The 7,859-nt window shown below is 39.1% G+C and overlaps 1 protein-coding gene across 1 annotated transcript in view; it reads right to left on the bottom strand.

Annotated features, from left to right (window-relative positions):
• ALK (anaplastic lymphoma receptor tyrosine kinase) overlaps positions 1-7,859 on the bottom strand; it is a 1,400,642-nt gene that overhangs the window by 360,130 nt on the left and 1,032,653 nt on the right. The gene's annotated exons all lie outside the window — the stretch shown is intronic.

Genomic DNA, 7,859 nt, shown 5'->3' with positions numbered 1-7,859 from the left:
CAGTTTTAAAGATTTTTGTTTTCTGTATGTAATCCATATTAAAGACTGTATTCTTGGTTCTCCATCAGTAAATGCTTCAAGTCTCCAACTTCAAAAGCAAGACTGTGTCAACTGAACAGATTTTTAAAGAGTATTCTTCCAGTACTGATGCCATGTTCTTCATCTAGTCTAACTTCTCAGATTATTTGCTGAACATATGGATTGAATAAATATAGTGAAAGGATACAACCCTAAGACTCAACTTTCCTGATTTTAAACCACAGAGTGTTCCTTTGTTTTGTATGAACAAATGCCTCCTGGTCTATATATAGGTCCTGCATGAGAATAAATAAATATTCTGGAATTCCCACTCTTTGCAATGTTATCTGTAGTCTGTTATGATTCAACACAGTTAAATGCCTTAGCATAGTCACTAAAACACAAGTATTTGTTTTCTGGTATTTGCTGCTATCAACCAAGATACATCTGATGTTAGCAATGTTGTCATTCATTCCACATTCTCTTCTGAATCCAGCTTGAATTTCTGATAATATTAAAGCTAGCATGGCTATCAATTGGACTCAAATTCAAACTTCTTGCCAATTTTAAGATTATGTTTGGTAAAGTTGAGGGTTGGAGAAAAAGAGGAAGACCACCCCCCCAACAAGATGGATTGGTATAGTGGCTACAGCAATGAGTTCAAATGTAGCAATGATTGTGAGATTGGTACAGGACCAGGCAGTGTTTTGTTCTGTTATTCATAGGGTTGCTATGAGTTGGTACCAACTCAATGACACCTAACAACAATAACATATTATTATTATTTATGTGACTTCACCTTCTCTGCCATTTGTTGCTCATCAGAGGGGTGCTGGAGAAACACCACTTCAGGGGACATATAGATATGGTCAGGGTAGATTAATGTAACAAGACCTGTGATCACTAGTTCTAGAGGTACAGACAGAGGGAATCCTCTAAGTATAAGCCATTGGAGGGCAGTATTCTGAGATGACAACCAGAGACAAGCAGCAAAGTCCTAACCTCCAAAATCAGGTAGAGAAAGACTCTAACATTTCTAAAAACATTATGCTTAAAAGTCCTCTCTGTATTGACCTGGAGTCCTTGGATGGTTTAATGCTCTTGACTGCTAGCCAAAAAGTTGGAAGTTTGAGTCCACCAAGAGTCACCTCACAAGAAAGTCCTGGTGACCTTCTTCTGAAAAATGAGCCTTTGGAAACCCTATGGAATATAGTTCTGTTCTAACACACATGGTATCACCATGAATCAGAGGTGCTTCACTATCTTCCCCTCTAATGTGTCCCAAATGACAGGGAAGGGTGGAGTCACCCAAACTACTTAGGTCTTCTAAATCCCCTAGTTTATCTTAACATTTGCATGAAGTTTGCATTTTAGCCCAATATACTCATAGAACTGCACTAGTTTTAATATAAAAACACCCTTTCTACTCCAGTCTTTTAAGGAACCTTGGTAGCATAGTGGGTTACAAGTTGGGCTGCTAACTGCAATGTCAGCAAATCAAATCTACCAGTCATTCTGCAGGAGAAAGATGAGACTAGGAACCAACTCCACTGCACACCAGTGCCACCAACATCACTCCAATCTTTGGTAAAACTGAAACTCTAAGAAGATATACCATGTTGATTCTCTGCGTTTGCTCACTTCCAGAACACCACTATATATCCTGCAGGTACAAGCATCCAAGTGAGCAAAACACAACCCTTCAATTGAATGCCAACCTCTTCCAATTTGCCCAGAACTAGCCTGTGTGTATACAAGACTCAGAGGTGGTAAAGGGAACTTGGTCTCAGATCTGGGTTTCACATCAGTGACCAAGTCACTGAGAGCGGAGCCCCAGACTCCAGGGGTGCCTTTTACACGTCATCTATCCCTTGAGTTGACTAGTTGGATCCATTATTCTTGGTGATCCAGACGAAATGTTTGTACCACAGGTTAATGAAGAATTACCAAGGTGACTGTTTGTACCATGGGTTAATGAGTCTACAATACCATGATGACTTCTTTGACTAATGGGAAGGTAGGAACTAATACTGATTTTCTACTAGGTCCAAAGTATTGTGTCTGATGGGGTGCATAACTATCTTGTTTGATCTTGACACCCAAAGTGGGATAGATATTGCTAGCTTCCTTTCATGTATGAAATGTCTTGTACAGAAAGATATACTGGAAACCACAATAGATCAGTTAGGGTTTAAATCCATGGCTTTCTTACCCCACATCCTTGCCTCTTTCCCCTGTTCATGCTGTTGTGTTACTTGCTTTTCTTTCTGTTGCTTCATCTTGCCCATTTTACTCATTAAGATTTCTATCACAGAATGAAAAAAAGAGAGGAGAGAACGGAATTATGGATTCTGGTGTTAGCTACGCTGGTCTGTCAGAGAGTCATGATGGTATGGCAGAGATGGTGGATTGAAACTGATGTCTAAATTGACATTTCTTTTTATCATCTTGGAATTAATTTGTCTGGGTCCACTCTATTTGCCTCACAACCATAGAGCTTAAGGAGTAGTTATGGAGGGGCATTAGAGACCTAGAGAGGATATACAACTTCCCCAAGCCCCTTGTTCATTACCAACTGATGCATCAGTCTCATTAATAACTAGGACTTAATCCTCCATCTTCAAAGAGACTCCCATTACCCAAACCAATAATTTTTTTAATTACCCCTGTAGAGTGGCAATTGCATATTGAATACTAAGGGTGATTTAAAACTAATACATACTTTTGAAAATTCCTTGAACAGTTTAATGAATTAAAAGTTATAAAATATTTATAAGCAGTAACAACACCATTTAGTACCATTAATAAAATAAATACATTAGTCAGAGAATGAAATTCATTACTATTTTACTACTAGACATTGATGTCAATGACTGAATATTGTTCCAAATTACTTGTAAAATAGACCAATTATTTTAGTGTTGATTAATCTTTTCAATTATTTCTTTTATGTAGTTGTAATTTGAAAGTAATTTTCTTCAGGGAGTACAATGACCTCAGCATGCTCATTCCTTATTTATTTATATTTAAAGACCTTTTGTGTCTGTCCCCATTTCCGGGTGAGTTCCGATGGTTGAATATTTTAAATCGTCACCCAAGCAATCATTATTGCACCTAAGCACTTTGTGGAGGATTTTTTAATTGGCTTTATTAGTGATTATGAATAAGCTATTCCCAAGTAAGGAGGTATCTGCCAAGAGCAGCTCTGCGCTAGATGGGGAAGGGGGGGGGGGGCTTCATGGTCTGCTTTTGGTTCTACAGCTGGGGACCTGGCTGTTTTGGACTTCATGTCTCAATCTCTCTGAGGGAGGCATCGTGCTAAGCATATGAAAAGACTTTCAGGCTCAACTCAGGTCTCCCATGATTAAACAATCTGACTTTTCTGTGTGGTACAAAGGATTGCGTGCACAAAGGTAGAAAATGACTTTGTCAGGAGGGGAAGAGAAGCAGCCACCCTTGAAATCAGAAAGCAAATCTGGACAGTTCCTTTTGGAATGAGGTAACCTCCCCTCCCCATTGTCCCAAAGCATGGGATAAGGAAACAAAAGGGGGATGTGAACCTGCAAGAGTACGCTGGGATAACTGTGCAGAAACATTCAGTTTGGGCTTTAAAGTGAAGAGATTGAACTCAAAGGATGTGAGAGAGTGAGGGAGATGGTGTTTATTATGTCAGGGACTGTGCTAGGAGCTCTACCCACAATATCTGTTTTGATTTTCCAACAAATCTGTTCCTTATATAAGTATTATTAGACCCATTTACTGATGAGAAAACAACTCATAGATTTTAGAAACTTCCAAGATCACAAAGAAGGTAAGTGATGTCATTAAGACTCCATGCAGATTCAGTTTGATTACAAACCCCACATTCTTCTACATTGAAAGAAATAAACTTTCACAGAAAGTGAAAGAAATAAAATTTCACAGAATACCATGAGAAAAGCACCGTTCATTGCTAATCAAAATACAGACTTTATTTTTTTAAAGAACACTGTCATTGATTCTAGGAACTTAACATATATTGAGTGAGACACATAAAATAAAGAAGTTGACTGCCCTAAAATACAAATACAGGGGAGACTGAGAGACTTCTTGGGAAAGATAGCATTTGAGCTCGGGTTTGGAATTGCAAGACTTTGAAAGACTATTATTAGTAGTTGGGAAGGAAAAGAGCACTTTACAAAGAATAAAGTTGGAACAGAAGCTAAAGTTGGGAAGATATGTTTGGAGAAATGGGTGTAGATCTTAGAGGCTAAATGAGATATAATTCTTTTTATTTTTAAAAGTTTTAAAAATATAACTTATTATCATGAACCTCATGAAGATTTACAGAGCAAATCAGTTTTCCATTCAACATTCATACACGTTTTGTTTCATGTTCTTGATTGCAATCCCCACAATGCAGCATCACTTATCTCACTTCCTTCCTTTGTTTCTTGTTTCCATTCCTTCTCATTTCTAACCCTTCTGAACTTGATCCTTGGGTAAACGTTGCTCTTTTCATCTCAAATGGTTGATGATTCTAAGTAGTATATGCCTCCATAGTGTTATTGTTCTTCTTACAGACCTGTCTATTGTTTGGCGGAAAATTGAGCCATAGGGGTGAGTTCATTTCCTGACCTCAGGGATTCTAAGGGTTGTAGTCTCAGGGGTTCCACCAGTCTCTACCTGACCAGTAAATCTGGTCTGTTTTATAGTTTTGAGGGTTTTTTTTTCACCTTTTCCTCTCATTCTACCCAGGACCTTCTAATGAGATCTCATTCAGAGCGATCAATAGTGGTAGCAGGACACCATCTACTTCTGTTCTCAGGGTCATTGAAGCTGAGGTTCATATGGTCCATTAGCCCATTGGACTAATTGTTTCCATGTGTCTTTGTTTTTTTGTTTTGTTTTGTTTTGTTTTTCTTTGCTCTGGATGGGCAGAGACCAATAAGCTTTTAAGACCCGAGTTGCTACTCACCAAAGTAGAATGCAGAACATTGTCTTTGTGGACTCTTATGCCAATTGACTTTGGTGTCTCCCAAGACTATGGTCATGAGCTCCCAGGCCCAGTGACTCATTCCCTCAAGGTACTTGGATATGGTAAGGACGTTTTCATAACTTTGACCCCCAGTATACTATACTCATAGACATATTTGCAGCATAGGTAAATATATGTGTAGAAATATTTTCTGTCAAACTCATGTATATTTGTGGGTAAAATCCTATTGTCCTTTTGCACTTGTTAAGCTTGCATGTCTGTCTATATATCTACTCATCGATTATTGTTATTGCAAGATTTGTATATAGTAGTATTTTTCTGTTGCTTTTACTCCCAGTGTCTTCCTTTGCATTAATCTTTTTTTTTCTTCACTTCTCTCTTATTATGTACTGCCCTCCCCTTTACCCAAGTCAACATGTATCTTAGTTAATTATTTACCTTCCCTTTCCCTCCCATCCATAGTAACAAACAAAGAATGTTTCTTTTTGTATAAAAATCTTTTCAGGACTTTTTATAATAGTGGTTTCACACAATATTTGTGATTGACTTATTTCACTCCTCCAGGTACAGGTGTTCAATAGATTCATCATTCTTCTTTTTTTTAAAAAAAAGTTATTATTGTGAATTATGTGTTAGTTTATGTAAGAGAACATTATCTATTATCCTTACATTCATCCTGTCATATTTCCTTTCATTGTAATGATTACAATCCCCTGAATGCATCATCAAACATCCAAAGGGTACACATGGCATGCCTGCCCACCCCACCCCCACCAGCCGCCAGCACACAGCCCCTCTCCCTCTCTGAGTCCAGAGTCCCCAGCTGCTCCTTCTCTCCACATCATCATCTCTGCCTCAATCCCTGGCGTCACTGCCTCCCTGGACAGGGTCCTGCACTTCGCTTTCTCCCTCCCTTGATGGTTCCAGGGATCTTCACTCCTGGACTGCAAAAGCAGCTAGTCGCCTCTTTTTGTTACAAAACATTACGTTTACCTTTCCAACACTCACTGTCAGACCTGATAGCAATCATTCCCACAGGAGTCCTATCCCCCACACTTTTTATCAACCCCAACCAGACGGGTTGGAAACAACTCAGTGGAGATTCTACCTTTCCCGGTACCTTGTGGAACTAGGCTCCCTACTGAAAGTTTGTAAGCCAGTCACTTCTTGCCTTTGTAGCACCCCCTTCCCACCCACCCCATTTTGGGTAGCCAGTCTCTAGGTTTCCCATCTTTGTTGGCCCTGTGTACCAGGGGGGTAGAAATGATCTTAACTGTAAAGATTTGTTTGCTCTTTTGTCATACTGCATCCACAAGCATAGGTCAAGTTTATCCAATTGTAGTAGGTTGCTCTTTACATTAAATAGTATTCCATTGTGTGTTTGTATGATTCTTTGTGTATCTATTCTTCCATTGATGTGCTTTAAGTTGTTTCCATTTTTTGCTATGATAAATAGTGCTGCAATGAACATGTTGTTGTTGTTAAGTGCCATCAAGTCATTTCCGACCCATAGTGACCCTGTATAGGGTTTTCGAGGAGCATCTGGTGAGCTTGAACCACTGACCATGCAGTTCAAACTGCTTTGCATATATCTATTTGTGTTACAACTCTTTTACATCTAGGATATATACCTTATAGTGAAGTTGCTGGATCATATGGTATTTCTATTTTCAACTTTTTACAAAAATGTCATACCATACACCACCAGCAGTGTATATGGCTTCTAGTCTCTCCACTCCCTCACCAGAATTTGTTGTTTTCTGGTTTGGGTTATTTTATTTATTTATTTATTTTTAAGCTTTGCTATTAATGTTAGCCACCACTCCTCTCTCAATGTATCATACTGTGGTGGCTTGTGTGTTGCTGTGATGCTGGAAGCTATGCCACCTATATTTAAATACTAGCAGGGTCACCCATGATAAACAGATTTCAGTGAAGCTTCCAGACTAAGACAGACAAGGAAGCAGGAGGGGAAGACCACTTATGAATGCTTATCCACTGAAAACCTTCTAAATAGCAGTAGAAGATTGTCTGATAAAGTGCCAAAAGATGAATCCTGAAGGTTATAATGTACTCAAAATATGAGCTGTCTCCTCAAAGTATAGTTGACCTTAATGACATGAATAGAACAAAGCTTTCAGAACCTATATTTACTGGATGGGGCACAACTCAAAATGAGAAGAAATAGCTGCAAACATTCACTAATAACCAGAACATGGAATGGATGAAGTATGAAGCAGGTAAAATTGGAAGACATCAAAAATGAAATGAAACACACAAAGATCTATTTCCTAGACATTAGTGACCTGAAAGGTAAATTGGTATTGGCCATTTAAAATCAGACAATTGAATGGATTACTATGCCAAGAATGAAAAATTAAATGAATGGGGTCATATTCATCATCAAAAAGAGCATTGTAGGGTTTGGGGGTGGGAGAAGCAGAGACAGGTAGGAGAGGTTCCTCAATGATGACACAGAAAAACCAGAGAAGGCACTTTCCCAGAGCAACTCCAGAGTTTTGGATCTAATATAAAGTGCAGAGCATCAGTTTCCCATGCCCACCAGTGGAGAAATCGGACTGTGAAAGGAAAGTATAGTGATTTCTGAATCAATCGGGATGCTTCCTGTAGGCCCCTCAGCCTGGGCTGATATCAGAGGGCGGGGCCACAGCCAGACTGATACAGTGATACAGCACTAAAAACCATGGAGCAGCATCTGGAAAAAGAGATGTGATGGATTTTATACTTCTTTCCTTCTCTCCTCTGTCGCACACTCTCTGTCCAGACCATACACCTTCATCCAGGAGGAAACACACCCCCAAAAGAGTCCAGTGTTGTACCCACAGTTTTCCCACAGTACAGG

This window comes from Chrysochloris asiatica, unplaced genomic scaffold (genome assembly GCF_000296735.1).
Source record: "Chrysochloris asiatica unplaced genomic scaffold, ChrAsi1.0 scaffold00016, whole genome shotgun sequence".
Classification (NCBI taxonomy): Eukaryota; Metazoa; Chordata; class Mammalia; order Afrosoricida; family Chrysochloridae; genus Chrysochloris; species Chrysochloris asiatica.
This window is presented reverse-complemented; position numbering and strand designations above follow the sequence as displayed.